General features: G+C 39.3%; 1 protein-coding gene across 9 annotated transcripts in view; it reads right to left on the bottom strand.

Moving 5' to 3' along the window:
• SIK3 (SIK family kinase 3) overlaps window positions 1-15,964 on the bottom strand; it is a 241,093-nt gene that overhangs the window by 182,838 nt on the left and 42,291 nt on the right. The window lies entirely within an intron of this gene.

The raw sequence follows: 15,964 nt of genomic DNA, 5'->3' as shown, positions 1-15,964 counted from the left end.
GATATAACAAGACTGGCCGGACTCGAGGCAAATTAACAATTAGTAATAGAAACCAACGCCAACCAACTCCTCAACCAATAGTAAACGCACTGACAATAGTATGTGAAATGAAAGAATCACATATAAATAAAGGAACAGCCATTTCATCACTGGAGGTCACCTTTTATAGAGAGAAACAAAATAGATCTCAACTCTCGGATATGTTTAATGAAGTTAAATCTCACAAAAATAGATTTATCATCCCTGTCAAGTTATGTGAGCTTTTGGTGAAAAATAACAAACTGGGAAGCATAAAAAGAAAGTAAAATGTTAAGGGGGACCAGGGAAAAGTGTTCAAACAAAATTTACATCTGACAATAACAATAACATAGCATCATTCAAGGTAAGTTATTACACAGAACATTCAGGACTAGTGTCTACCCTGGAGGAAAGGCTTCTATTAAATCCTATACTAGTATATGGTGAACAAGTCTATTGGGTGAACACACTGCTGCTTAAGGAAAATTAGAACCATTATTTGAAAACAGAGACCAGAGAACAATTCAAAGGCTAAAATTATGTGAAACTTTTAAACTTCAACAAGGCAAAGGCATGAAGGTTGGAAATCGCAAAATATTTTTAATGATATGTTCATGCAAGTAAAGATAAGGAAAGTTTATTTAAGAAACACCATGTACACTAGGATGGAAAAAATTAAGTAATATTTAGATTGATGTTCGGTATGCCCTCAAATAAGTGGGCCCAAACACAATGAGATCTGTATGGGTGGTAATAAAAAAAAGGGTAGGAGAAACCGTCGAAGTAGAGCTTTTATAACAGCTATTACCCAAATGTAGTTTAAGTAAGCACGACATGCTCCACAGACAAGCACAAGCTGTTAAGAAGAGGCCAGCATGATCCAAATTATCACTCTGATTAAGGCACGGTATTTAAATTTCAGACTTCACAGAGTTATTTGTAATTATGTAAGTCCCAGAGTCTGCTCTTTCATTTGTTAAATGTGTTGACTCTCTAAAGGCAAGTTCTATTATAAACAGTTCAAACAAAACAACAACAAAAACTTGACTTTTTTTTTAACTTTTGGTTCCCGAGAAACTCCTTTAGTATCTCTCAACTATAACACAGCTGCACCAGCTGCTGAATCCCGCCAATATTCTGAACAATTTTGCAAAGCAAGGTTGTAACGCTAGCACACCATACGACTGAAATGATGTCAATGATAAAATTAAAACAAAATTTCAACTGTACATATAAAACAAAATGTGTTTATCTGTTTTAAAAATTTTTTGAATAAAAGACAAAGACAGGCAATGGGGATTTTTTTAATGACATTGATAATATTTTCAAACACACAATGAAGATTTAAATTAGCTGAGAAAGTTACTCAAAAATCACTACAAATTGAACACGTGTGAATCAAGCAATATTTCGTGATTCTATTTGTGAACTAGAATTTCCTGCAACGCCATTTTAAAACTTCTAGATCAGATTCGCTGACATGTTTCCAGAGCAATACAGATACAGCACGGCGGTTAACAGCACCAAATCTGAGCCCGCCTCTGCCACCTACGATCTATAAATTGTTTTCATTATCTTAACTCACTATGCCTCAATTCTTTCATTTGTGAAACAGAGATCAAAGTAACTTACCTACATTACTGGGTTGCTGTGTAAATAACACAAAAGCCCTTATCAAGAGTCTAGTGCTTAAGTGCCCAAAAATGTTAGATGCCTTTATTACTGCTGTTGTGTAAAGGCAAGATGTTTCAAGAAATTGTTACAGTTTACAAGGACTTTTCTATGTATAGCAGGATTTGTTCAGCTCCTTGGAGCTTCTTTCTACTTGCTAGACAGGGTGCTACTTGATTTGTGAATCGTCCAATCAAGCCAAATTGATTTTAAAAATTTACTTCGTTGAATGTTTGTTATTTAACAGACTCATCCAAAGCTTTGGATGCCCACTCTGACTCTACTTAAAGAAAGGCCAGCATGCCAACTGTACATACATGTAGAAGAATCAGAGCTCCTGAAGAAAGATCCTTAAGACCTAACATAGTAATCATCATGGGAAATATTTTAGGAAATAACCCAAAGGTTTTTATCTTTCCCCACAATGTGTTAGAGGGGGAAAAAAAAATCTAAATCTGTCCTCTCAATAGCTCAGAGCAGCTCCTTCGAAGTAGAATTTTAGACTTTTTCCCCTCAAACTGACATTATTATTGTCATTATTCCATCACAGGTAACTTGTAATAAGGTATCACTAGTTCCTTCAGAATTATTGTTAAAGGCCACCAAGCCCCGTCACTGTGTAAAATATATTTATATATATATATATATATATATATTCATATATTTATATATATTTATATACATATTATATTTATATATTATAAATATTATATATATACACTATATAATTAGGGCTTCCCACAGGGCCATGAAAACCATAAAATAACTCTGATGAAAATTGGGATATTACATTAAAATATGCAAATTACTTTTACGTTTGAAGCCCCTGATTCATGAAGAAAGAAATCCTGTAAAGGAAAATTGTGAGCACCGTGTCAATCAAGTCACTGATCTGTAAAGTTACAGAGTGGCTGTGGCAAAATTAGAACGTGTTTTATACAGTATTTACTAGTCATGCAAGATCTTAGTTTTAAATGTAAGCCTGTTTACCTGCCCCCAATAACTAAGTATTGTGCATCATCTGCTTCTATCTTTAAAATATTTGGTAGTGAAAATTAAAAGGATAGTGTTCTTTTCTCTGCAAAAAAACTACTCAAAGTTGTATTAATCTAGGAAGACCGTGGTGCCTGCTCTTTGCCCAAAATCTTGGCTGTGTCTGTTAGGAAGGCCACAGACAAACACAGCACGGCCTGTGAAGACTGTTTTTGTGACAAGTTCTAAAGGGTCCTCTTGCCATTTGAGAAGCAAGAAAACTTTCCAAGGTAAATCTGGGGGGGGGGGGGGGGGGGTAAAAATCTGTAGTCAATGTCAAATGTATAGGGAATGATAAATTAACAACAGCCTTGATTCTCAAGCAGTTTAACATTGACAATATAAGTCAATTAACAAGAGACACCACAAAGCACAAGATTACCCACCACAAGACTCAGAAACAATCAGGCTGAGTTGAATGGAGGGAATGATCACCTGGGCCAGAATAAACTGAGAAAGCTTCCCTGAGGCTGGGAAGCATCTGAGGGAAGCTGAGCTGTTAGGGATGCATGGTAGAGGGATAAGGAAGGGCACACCGGCCCCTCACCTATGGTCCCGTCCGTTCAGCCCTGAATCTGTTGAAGGAGGTGACATTGGAAGGACGACATGCATCTGACCCCTTTTATCAGCATTAAGCTGCTAATACCAACAAGAAGGTTCCTGTCACTCCCAAACAAGCAAGCAAGCAAGCATCAAGACCTAACCTGGGTAACACAAAACGTCAACGGCTCAGCTTAGGACCAGCTGTAAATCCAAGTTCTGGTTAAACAAAACAACCACTTGCTTTGAATTCGCCTCCTGTGTCACCAGGGTAATTGCCCTAGATAAGGAGACATCATCCAAGGCAGAAACTGTAAAAGAGATGACAATCAAGAAGAAAGAACAAAACAAAACAAAACAAAACAAAACAAAAAAACACAGGCACAGAAAACAACAGAACCACCACAGAGCCAGGAATTCAAATACTGCCTGGCCTCCTTGCCAAGAAACAAGTTAATTCCCATGCCAAACACCTTTCCTCTGTTCTCTCATGGCTTTTCAAATGCTGAACGGATCCCGAAATCCTATCACTTCAGAAGGTCTGAAAAGTTTCGCGATTTCTCCTTTTTGTTATGTGTTCGGAGGTAGAGGTCTGTTTGGTCTTATTTCTGAATCAAAAGAAAACAGAAACCTTAGCCAGAATACTTTGTACCAGATGTGTGAATTTACATATCAGACAGTATTTTTTAAAAGCAGAAACATCCTGTCTGGGGATGCTTCTTATAAGATTATTGACCTGTCCTGGCCTGAAGACAACTTTCTCCTCTCCCAAACACAATCTTCCTGTTTTCTCAGCCTCGTCTGAACCTGCGTGACCAAACAAAGCAGCACTCAAAGAAAACTTCACAGAACACCGACTTTAGTAATTTATACCCAAATCAACACACCCCTGGCTCCAGTCTAGAATAAATTACTACAAAATTATTTATCTGCAATGACTCCCCACTCCTTTTTACCTTTGCTAATAATCTCGTACGTCTTTCCTATAGATGAATCAAGGCTGAAATTCTTGGCAATCACACATTCACTACATTTCATCCGGGGGTCCTCCCAGATCAGAATCACCTTAGCTCTCTCCACCAAGACTACAGGGATCTCAGCACAGAAGGTCGGAATCCGCTTCGTGAGGGTACAGTTCAAAGGAAAAAGCGTAAGTAACCAAACCTTATTTGATAAATAAATAGACGCCCACTGTCTCCATATTCCAGCACCACAAGTAAAGCTCAAGAAAGAGAAAACACCCAGAACAAACTTGGTTCATGACAGCCCAGCTATTAAGAGACGATGTTTGTGGTGCATATTTGTGGGACACACACCACAATTCGTACGGCCTATCATAAACACAGATGTTTTCTCTTCTCCTCAGGTAACAGTTTTATTCAGATCGCTTTTTATGTAAAGATAATATTTTCGGGGCGCCTGGGTGGCTCAGTCGGTTAAGCATCTGACTTCGGCTCAGGTCATGATCTCACGGTCCCTGAGTTCAACCTCCATGCCAGGCTCTGTGCTGACAGCTCGGAGCCTGGAGCCTGCTTCGGATTCTGTGTCTCCCTCTCTCTCTGCCCTTTCCCCACTCATGCTCTCTTTCTCTTTCAAAAATAAACATTAAAAAAAATTTTTTTTAAGACTGTATTTTCATTTAAAAAAATAAAGCAATTTTGTAATTATTTCAAAATACTACAAAAGGCATTAAAGCATGAGATTTTTTTCATTTATCAAAAGAGGCAAAAGGGACGCTTGGGAGGCTCAGTCGGTTAAGCATGGGATTTCAGCTCAGGTTGTGAGTTTGATCCCTGTGTGGGGTCTGCGCTGACAGTCTAGAGTCTGCTTCAGAATCTCTGTCTCCCTCTCTTCCTACACCTCCCCCGCTCATGCACACATGCGCACACTCTCTCTCTCTCAAAAATAAACATTAAAAAAAAAAAGCACTACAAATCTCTGATCAGTGACTACAGCCACAAGCTGAGTAACACAGCCAACATCACCTATAGAAAGTGAGTGGACTGAATAAGAAGAATGTTGGAACCTAGTGCTTTGAGCTCCTAGTCTAGTGCTCACATACTTGCCATGAAATAGAGAATAAACTGCATGTTGGACTACTAAGCTTACATTAAGTAACGTTTGTTAAGCACTTACTATGTACTAGGGACTATGCTAAGTGCTTCGTGTGGTTACCTGACTTTAATCCTCCGAAAGGTACCAATGAAGTAGCTATTACTGTTTTATAGAAGGGAAAACAGTGATGTGGAACAGTTAAGAAACTTGCCCAAACTACTAATACGGGAGGAAGCTGAAACTCCTCTCCAGGCCTTCAGAGACCTATCAGGTCTCCAAGGCTTGGACCCCCCCATCATTCCCTCAACAAGGAAGTCAGCGGTTTCCAGCACAGCAATGAACCTTTGTGACCACACACAACATCCTGCATCTCTCCACACACTCATCTCTAACACTCCCACGGCCCACCTGAGCCCTCGCTAACTGGCCTTAGTCAGCTAGAATTTATTACATGGCTAGATAACTGTAAACTAGTAGTAACAGTTTCCCCAAATGAAATATACATATAGAAATGAGAAAGCAGAGAATCCCCCCATTTGGGAGGGCGTGGGGAAGAAAAGTAAAGTAAGGGGAAAAAAAAGCAAAGCAAATCAGAATTCTTACAGAAAGCCAGGTTTACAGGTAACTCAGATACACCAGTTTTTCTCAAACCATATGGTGGGCAACTAAATCAGAAAAGCTACATGCTCCACCCCCACTGACTTTTTCAGGGATTCACAAGGCACACTTGTATTTTAGAGCTCAGATGTTGTACAGACATCTACAGAAACTAACGGTGTTTACCATTTTGTTTTTTGTTTTGGAATCCTGTCAGTTCCCAAACTTACTTAATGGTCCCTTTCCTCCTACAACATATATTTAAACATTAAAGGGCACTGGTGTTCTAGAGAACTCACTCTGGGAAACTTTGATCCTAAAATATCTGAAAAGATGGGTGTGATCTCACATAAGAGAGAGGAGATACCTTATAGCCCTATGATCATTTTTCAGAAAGGCTTTTACAAGAACCCATGCTACTCTGGAAGTCTCCCTTATTTTGTTTTATCCAAAGTGGCAAAATGAAAAAAAAAAAAAAAAAAACCCAAAAATAAAACACCCAATTGAGGAGTGTCAAGAGTGAATATCATACTTTGTTTTCTACCTTGAGAATAACAAAAATTTTAAGACTGTACTCTGACCACAATACAGCTTGAATTAACATTTAATTCCCTTGCCCCAAATGGCCTAGGAATTACAAATGTATTTTCCTTTCCTAATCCAAAAAAGACAACAGGTAGAGCCTGTTTATTCTCACTCTTTTTTTCAAGTCTTTTCAATCTTTTTCTTTTTTTTTTTTTAATGTTTATTTATTTTTGAGAGAGAAAGAGACAGAGCTTGAGTGGGAGAGGGGCAGAGAGAGAGGGAGACACAGAATGGGAAGCAGGCTGCAGGCTCTGAGCTGTCGGCACAGAGCCCGACGTGGGGCTCGAACCCACGAACCGTGAGATCATGACGGATCCAAGTCGGACGCCCAACTGACTGAGCCACCCAGACGCCCCTCAATCTTTTTCTAACGTACCATTCATTCTCTATTCTTCCATCCATATGTGCTTTTCTCTTGACGGGCCCACTTTCATCCTGTGTGCCTCTGTCCTCTCTATGTTCCCAGCTCCATGCTCAAATCAGTCTCTTGCACCTGTGGACTTTCAAGATGACCAGAAGACATGCTCTCCTGCTAGTAAGTGACACGAGGGATGACACACAGGGTCGATACCGCCAGCCACCGAAGCGCTCCTCCCCACTAGTCCACCGCACTCTGAACAGTGTCTTCTAATCTCCTGAAAGTAAAACCTATTTCCAGACAGGTTCTGGATGCTCCCGTTTGCGTTCTTTAGATTCTACTGGCTGAAACGTGAAATACACTAGCAAACACAATTTAGGAGTTAAAAAAGAAACACAGATGGTTCGTTAACTTACAAGTTAAAAAAGAAACACAGAAGGCTGGAGTGGTGTCCCTGTTGTACATCTACATGTGTCTGGTTTTTCGGTCAGAACCCGCATCGAAAGCTCTTGAGACACAACACAGACCGCCACCAAAATATCAGTCCCACAACCAGGAACCTTCGTACAGTTAACGCATGGAAGGAAGAATAAAAACAATGAGGATAAACTTTAAAACGGCCTTGAAATATTTTAAATTTCTAAAAGGCTTTCCTCCATCCGGGCCACCTGAATATTGTCAGTATTTCATCGTGATTTCTTTCTGAGTTGGATTTCATCTAAATATGAGTAACCATCCTAATTAAGGGCAACCAGTGGACTAAAACACTGTAAGAGTAAGCCCTCTTTTAAAATAATTAATATCTTTCTCTGTTCAACTAAAAATGTGGAGCGCAACAACATGAAGGAAAATAGAAGACTCCTCCCGTGATGGCATATAACTAAGCTAATTAAGATAAGTAAAAAAATTGTTTAGTTAGTAGCCGCCAAACTCTATAAGGAAAATAACTGTTGGTGTAATTATGCAGTTTTGTATCTCATTAGCTACCACACTGGAAGATGACGTATTGTGCAACAACGCTATTTGTTGAACCAATAAAATCTAAAGCTACTGTCATAAAGTAGTGGTTATACAGCCCCTTAGAACAGTGTATTTTTCCCTTTTAAAACCACGATATGCCCACAAGAGTCCCCAAAACACCCTCTATATTCAAATTACAAATTACGTACTTGATCAGAGTTTCCCTAGCCTGTGCAATTGGAGAAACACAGTTTTTGACTCAGCAAAAATTACACCCTGCTCTCGTCCCACCAAGATGCCGCGAAACCAGTCTAGAAACTAAGGAAAGAGAACACTTAGTAACTAAAAGAAAAACAGAAAGAAGGGAAATAGAACAATTTTCAAACGCCAATTCGCTTCCACTTTTTCCACCTCAACATTAAATCCGTGTTTATCATGTCAACAAAAGCTATTACCATATAAAGTGAAACCTCAGTCCTCTGCTCCTCAGCCAGATACCTAGATTGTCTCCATCCCCCCCCCCACACACACACACACAACACAGCGAGATTTAAATAAAATTTAAAAATAATACTGAAATCCAGGTGATACTCAACTCATATAACACTACCCAACAAAAGTACTACCACTCACAAAACCAACTCTAGGTGACATTTTCGTGGGAGTTCCCAAAAAACTCCTGCACTCTTCATAATCCTGCTCAGTGTATCAACCGTGCCTCACCATGGCTGGAACATGACATGGTCAGCCTCTGCACCATGGCACCACAAGGACGGACATTCAGCTGAGCTGCTCAGCCATGGGGCCCATGGCTTCTTATCTGACATCTTGGCCTCCAAATCTAATTTCTATTTTTCCCTGGTTTTGAACTTTAGTTATAATTTACAATATTATTACATTAACTTCCTGTCAGCCACTTCAAATCCTTCGTGGAACGCAACATAGTATATAAATGATGTTTATTCACATTTGTATCCTTTGCATTTAGTTCCTAATTCAGGTTTATTGGCTTTAAGGCTACCGTCCCAGTGCCGCTCTCGCTCAATAAAATACTTCTGTCAAATGACCACGGCAAACCTTAGCAATACCAATCATGGATGTGGATCATAAGCCACAGGCCCTGAGCTGTCACTCCTGACAATGTTTTTGTCAATGAAAAAAGGAATGCCAAAACTGATTTTAAAACTGTTTGATCCCTTGAATCTTTTCAAGGAAACCAAAACAATCATTTCATTTTTACACAATACAAAAACTCAAGGAGGTGAAAGAGACTTTCAGAATTCAATTATAGTAACGATTATTTTTACGTACTTTTCTGTTCATTTTCACTTTCTACTCTTTGTTGTTGTTGTTGTTGTTGTTGTTTTGGTAGGTGATAAAGAAACCTATTAAAGTTCTTCCAAAGGAGTTTAATATTTATAAAAACCTATCTCAGTGATCACAGCAGACCTGTAATACCCTCGTTCTACACAAGGCAAGGCATAGTATCTCTGTACTATAATTCCTGTTTAGACAAGATTATGAGTCCCAGTGACTATGGTTTAATTATGACTCATTCAGACAAGCCAAGACATACTACTAGACAAAAAGTAAACTGCTGACTTAGAGATGTGATACTACAAACACAATAAACTCTACCAGGAAACAGGGTTTCCCAATTCAGCATCAAAAGGCACAGGCCTGGTCACTTTAAGGACAGACCTGCCTCTTCACCCCACATTTTGTACTGCCCAAAAAAAAAAAAAAAAAAAAAAAAGTTAAAACAGTTTAGGGTCCAATCTAAATCTCCACCTAAACAAGGCAAACCAGCCAAACTATCTAATATTGAGGATAATAAATAAAGGATAACAACACCTGCAAATCAGTCATTAAGCACTGATTCAGTTATCTCTCCTGGCCGCAAGCAACGGAGATCATGTTCAAGAACAAACAGATTTAAGACTACAGACAGGACTTCAACAGATAATATTTGTATCTGTCCAACTGGCTAATTCGGCACACTTCAATATTCTTCTTAGCCTCCAAAGGCACAAAACAGAAACAGAGTCTTCTATTCTAAACGTTGTTTAGAGAGGATCTGTCAATATATAACCAAATATCTGCTTACTGACGGGAAAAATCTCTGTTCAGCAGCCAAGGGACTTTCGAGAATGAAAGCTACATATGGCATCTCCCCTCCATGGCCTCCTAATTCCACATCGGTTTGTAGTTATTCTTGTACTACAAGAGTATCAGTTTCAGAATGTAAGCCTCATAAGCCCCCAGGAAAGCCATTCGAGTGGAACTGTTCCAGAGAAGCTCACTTTAGCTCCACAAAGAACCTAGGAGGCCCCCATCCATGACAAGAGAGAACAGTAATTGCTGTATTGGTTTACGCCTCTGACCTATAAAGAGCGAAGCCTGGAGCTGTCTATAATCTATAATCCAGTTTAACATTCTGCTAGAACAGTACAAAAATGTGACTTTCACTAAAGGCACTGGCATGAAGCTAAAACTGGGATTCTCGGTGACTAATCCTGTGTCGAATGTGTTCTCATTCCCAAAAAGGCAGGAAAATTCTCCCCGTTTAAAATGGTAAATAGGAAGGCCAGTGGTGAGACCACTACGCTTCTGATGGGCTATCTGACAGGCTGTCTTCACACCTCAGATAAAAACTCCCTATTCTTCTCCACAGCATTACTTACAACGAGCAAGCCATCGGCTACGTTATTTTGCCAGCTCTTTCTTAAAGTTTGCTACGGCTATCACTTGTAAAACTAACGCACTGTGTAAAAATATATAAAATCAACTGACGGCTTCTAAATTTTGGAGCTATAGCTTATCTGGTTTAAATGCTTTTTATACGAGGAAACTAGAGTTCAAATATGTTGAGTGATTTGAGCAAGGTCACACGGCCTGTGGTAGAGTCAGGACAACAACTAGGGTCTCCTGGTTCCCAGTCTCATGTTCTTCTTCACGACCACAGGAACTCAACAACAGAAAGCCCTACTATTCATCAGTGGTAAGTGCAGCAGGCACTTCTCCTATCCCTCGGTCTTTTAAAAGAAACAATTCCTCTCTGTTCTACACAATAGCCTATGTAGAAACAGAGCACATATGAGCTAAATCACTATTCAAAGGTCATTTTAATAAGCATGATGCAATACTGAGGCACAATGCCCGTGTTAAATAAGCAGCAAAATATGACCCAACAGAGGCTTTATTTAAGCCAAATTATGTATATATGTCCCCACTCCATCGTTCAACTACGATGCCACTTGACGGCAGAAATGGTTTCTTCTGGATCTCTATATCCTATGAAGTACTATTCTTCAAAAAGTTTTGCTCAAACACTCCCTAAAACCAAACTGGGGGCAGGAGGAGCACTTCCCTGAATATTGTTGAAGTTGGTACGTAAAATTTTTCATTAAAATTTCAAATCATTACAGAGGTTGCACTTTCCCTTATAGATTAATATATGTCAATCTGAAAACTGAGATCTAAAAAATAAAACAATTATGTCACTAAATGCATCCAATGAAATTGGGGCACCTGGGTGGCTCAGTCAGTTAAGCATCCGACTCTCGATTTCAGCTCAGGCCATGATCTCATGGTTGTGAGATTGAGCCCCGCGTCAGGCTCTGCGCTAGGGTATGATAGAGTCTGCTTGAGATTCTTCTCTCTGCCTCTCTCCCTATCCTCCCCTGCCCCTCCCCTGCTCACACCCATTCTCTCTGTCAAAAAAACCTTTTTTTAATAAAAAAAATAAATGCATCCAATGAAATCTGAACACCTGTGCAATCTGATACCCGCTATCCTCCATTTTAAAACTGTAAGAACAGCATCTTCCTTTCTTATGTGAAACGTTATATTACTCTTTTTCTCCTTGAATTATATTTCTATTTTTCTTCCACAATATTTTTAACATAATTTCTTTTATCATACTTAGGAATCCTGTAACAAAAATACGCAAATTAATCACTTTTCATTTACTTAACGTATTTCCTTTAGATTGACATTCTGTCAGTGTTATTAGTAGTATACAACTGATGAAAACAATGCAACTATGCTACAAATTCTGGTAAGTAGACATAAAAATATAAAAAGTAACTCCCCTTTTTGGAGTCGCAGGTCTTAACAAGACATAGGAAAGAAGGTCTACACCTTGATGGAAGGAAGCTTCGCGCTTCGTGCCAGTGTTCTCACGATCCCTTTGTGGGAACCCTGGAGGATTTTATACCTCAGAGAAACATACAATGGTGAGATTCAAGATGAAAGAAAACTAAGGCTTTTTCTCTCGTCAACTGGAAGAAGGGCCACAACTAAAGGGAGGGTAGGAAAGAAGGAAGATGATGTGAGTGTTGACTTCAGACAGATCAATTTCAGGAAAGAGCATAAGTGTATGTTAAGAACCAGAAAATTGATTCTCTTAAAACTATCCGGCCTTGATACCTCTTGACATGCGCTGCAGTTTGAAGACCAGGGCTCTAAAGCACACTGCTGGGTTCATTCATTGGAACTCAGTAAATGTTTGTTGCATCAAAATAGTTTAAGAAATAGACCAAGGGAACAGAATAGAGACTCCAGAATTGGACCCACAAAAGTATGGCAAACTAATCTTTGACAAAGCAGGGAAGAACATCCAGTGGGAAAAAAACAGTCTCTTTAACAAATGGTGCTGGGAGAACTGGACAGCAACATGCAGAAGAATGAAACTAGACCACTTTCTCACACCATTCACAAACATAAACTCAAAATGGATAAAGGACCTGAATGTGAGACAGGAAACCATCAAAACCCTAGAGGAGAAAGCAGGAAAAAACCTCTCTGACCTCAGCCGCAGCAATTTCTTACTTGACACATCTCCAAAGGCAAGGGAATGAAAAGCAAAAATGAACTGCTGGGACCACATGAAGATAAAAAGCTTCTGCACTACAAAGGAAACAATCAACAAAACTAAAAGGCAACCAACAGAATGGGAAAAGATATTTGCAAATGACATATCAGACAAAGGGCTAGTATCCAAAATCTATAAAAAACTCACCAAACTCCACACCCGAAAAACAAATAATCCAGTAAGAAATGGGCAGAAAACATGAATAGACACTTCTGTAAAGAAGACATCCAGATGGCCAACAGGCACATGAAAAGATGCTCAACGTCGCTCCTCATCAGGGAAATACAAATCAAAACCACACTGAGATACCACCTCATGCCAGTCAGAGTGGCTAAAATGAACAAATCAGGAGACTATAGATGCTGGAGAGGATGTGGAGAAACGGGAACCCTCTTGCACTGTTGGTGGGAATGCAAAGTGGTGCAGCCACTCTGGAAAACAGTGTGGAGGTTCCTCAAAAAATTAAAAATAGATCTACCCTATGACCCAGCAATAGCACTGCTAGGAATTTACCCAAGGGATACATGAGTGCTGATGCATAGGGGCACTTGTACCCCGACGTTTACAGCAGCACTCTCAACAATAGCCAAATTATGGAAAGAGCCTTAATGTCCACCAATTGATAAATGGATAAAGAAATTGCGGTTTATATACACAATGGAATACTACTTGGCAATGAGAAAGAATGAAATCTGGCCTTTTGTAGCAACGTGGATGGAACTGGAGAGTGTGATGCTAAGTGAAATAAGTCATACAGAGAATGACAGATACCATATGTTTTCACTCTTATGTGGACCCTGAGAAACTTAACAGAAGACCATGGGGGAGGGGGAGGGGAAAGAAAAAAAAAAGTTAGAAAGGGAGAGAGCCAAAGCATAAGAGACTCTTAAAAACTGAGAATAAACTGAGGGGGGATGGGGAGGGGGAGGGAGGGAGGGTGGGTGATGGGCATTGAGGAGGGCACCTGTTGGGAGGAGCACTGGGTGTTGTATGGAAACCAATTTGACAATAAATTTCATATTAAAAAATTAAAAAAAAATAGTTTAAGAAAAAATAGGGAGTGGGAGAAAAAAAATGAAAAAATGTCAGTCACTAAGAACATCTATGTTGTACTGATTTTCTTTTTTTTTTCTTTTTTCTTTTTTTTAAGTCAAATGATTAAGTTGGCCCAGAGGATTAGGTGAGATGATGAATGCAAGACACTGACAACAATGCCTGGCAGATAGTAAGACTCAGTGGATGTTACCTACCATTAGACAAATTGTGTTACTTTCTCCCCATCTGTCATACCTTTATTTAAGTAAGATTAAAGTCTTATTCAGATATGGCAGTATGATTTATTTCTAAAACGCACATATAGCTCAGTCTGCCAAAGAATAATGTTCAGGACAGCTACCGTCTTATCTTGGTACCCATTTCTATAAATATATCATGACTTTTACACCATAGACATACAGATTAATTTGAGAAAAAAACCAAAAGGTTTTTTATGCAAACATGGCAAAAATAAGTATGGCAATGGTGAAAAACATATTTGACACCTAGATGAAAAACCAGATTGAATTTACCTTTTAAAAATTAACAAAAATAGGGGCACCTGAGTGGCTCAGTCAGTTAAGGACCGACTTCGGCTCGGGTCATGATCTCGCGGTTTGTGACTTCGAGTCCCATGTCAGGCTCTGTGCTGACAGCTCGGAGCCCGGAGCCTGCTTTGGATTCTGTGTCTCCTTCTCTCTCTGCCCCTCCCCCACTTGTGCTCTGTCTCTCTAGATCAACAATAAAGAAATGTAAAAAAATTAAAAATAACATAAAAATTTAAAAACTAAAAAAATAAAAATTAACAAAAATACCTCTAATTCCACAGGTAAAAAAAGCCTATTGAAATTTTCCTTTTAATTCATTAATGAGACAAGACTTCTCTCTCCCAGTATCTATGAAAAAAGATCCGGGAGGTTCACATCCAAGACGGAATGGCAAGAACTTCAGCCAATCGTATTTAACAGGTCAGAACCTGCTTTGTTTAAAATACTTCTTGAGTTCTCTGTGTGTTAACAAATTTGCATGGAATTGAAGAGAAGTTTATTCCATCCTTATCTGATCTGCTTCTACCTTTACTCTGCCCACTAGGGTTATAGGGCACTGAGCAGTTACCAGTCCTAAGTCTAGCAGAGTTATGCCCTTTCCCCGAAAATCTCTTGCCTCACTTGGAGCTCAAAACATAGGAAACCTCAAATACACGTTCTACCACACCAGGCAAACAGGTACCACTCCAAACCACAACACGATACTGGCAACTGGAGAAGAAACGTTTTTGAAATGTAATTCACGTACTATAAAATTTACCCTTTGAAAACGTACAATTGAATGGTTCTTAGTATATTCAGAAGACCGCGCAATCGCCACCACTAATTACAGAATATTTTCATCACCCCAGAAAGAAATGCTGTACCCATTAGCAGTCACCCTCCTCCCTCCCCTCCCCTCTCAATTCCCCCGTAGCCCCTGGCAACCACAAATCCACTTTCTGTCCCTACGGTGTGTGTGCCGGTGTGCCGATTCCACACATTTCACCTAAATGGAATCATACAACGTGTGGCCCTCTGTGTCTGGCTTCTTTCGTTTAGCATGCTGTTTTCAAGGTTCATCCGCATTGCTGCATGATCAGTACTTTACTCCTTTTAATGGCTGAAATATATTCCACTGTACAGAAATACCACATCTTGTTTATCTGTTCATCAGCTGATGGGCATTGAGGTTGTTTCCACTTTTTGACTGTTACGAATGATGCCGCTATGAACATTTGTATACATGTTTCTGTGTGAACGTATGTTTTTGATTTCTTGGGCATATACCTAGGAGTAGAATAGCTGGGTCATATGGTGACTGTGTTTGACTTCGTGAGGAACAGCCAAACTGTTTTTCCAAAGTGGCCACTTTATATTCTGACCAGCAGCGTATGAGAGTTCCAGTTTGGAAACTGGATATATTTTCCAAAATAGCTTCTTTACAAACCTTCTGCCTTCCTTTAAAAAATGAGCATATGAGGAAAAGAAACTTCTTTATTTCACATTCCAATGTGTGTTTCAACAACTAGCCTGTTTTATAAAAACATGATCTCTAGGAAGAACATGAGCATTAAAAGAGAATACAAATGGCATGGTTATAAAATACTGAAACTTAACCAACACACTAGAATGTTCACATCTCGTAAGTGAATACTACGATTATATACCCATTCTACTTTTGGAAATGTCTCTTTTGAAATTACTTCC

The sequence above is a fragment of the Panthera pardus genome, unplaced genomic scaffold, assembly GCF_024362965.1.
Source record: "Panthera pardus isolate Hobbes unplaced genomic scaffold, ASM2436296v1 HiC_scaffold_12, whole genome shotgun sequence".
NCBI classification, from domain to species: Eukaryota; Metazoa; Chordata; class Mammalia; order Carnivora; family Felidae; genus Panthera; species Panthera pardus.
This window is presented reverse-complemented; position numbering and strand designations above follow the sequence as displayed.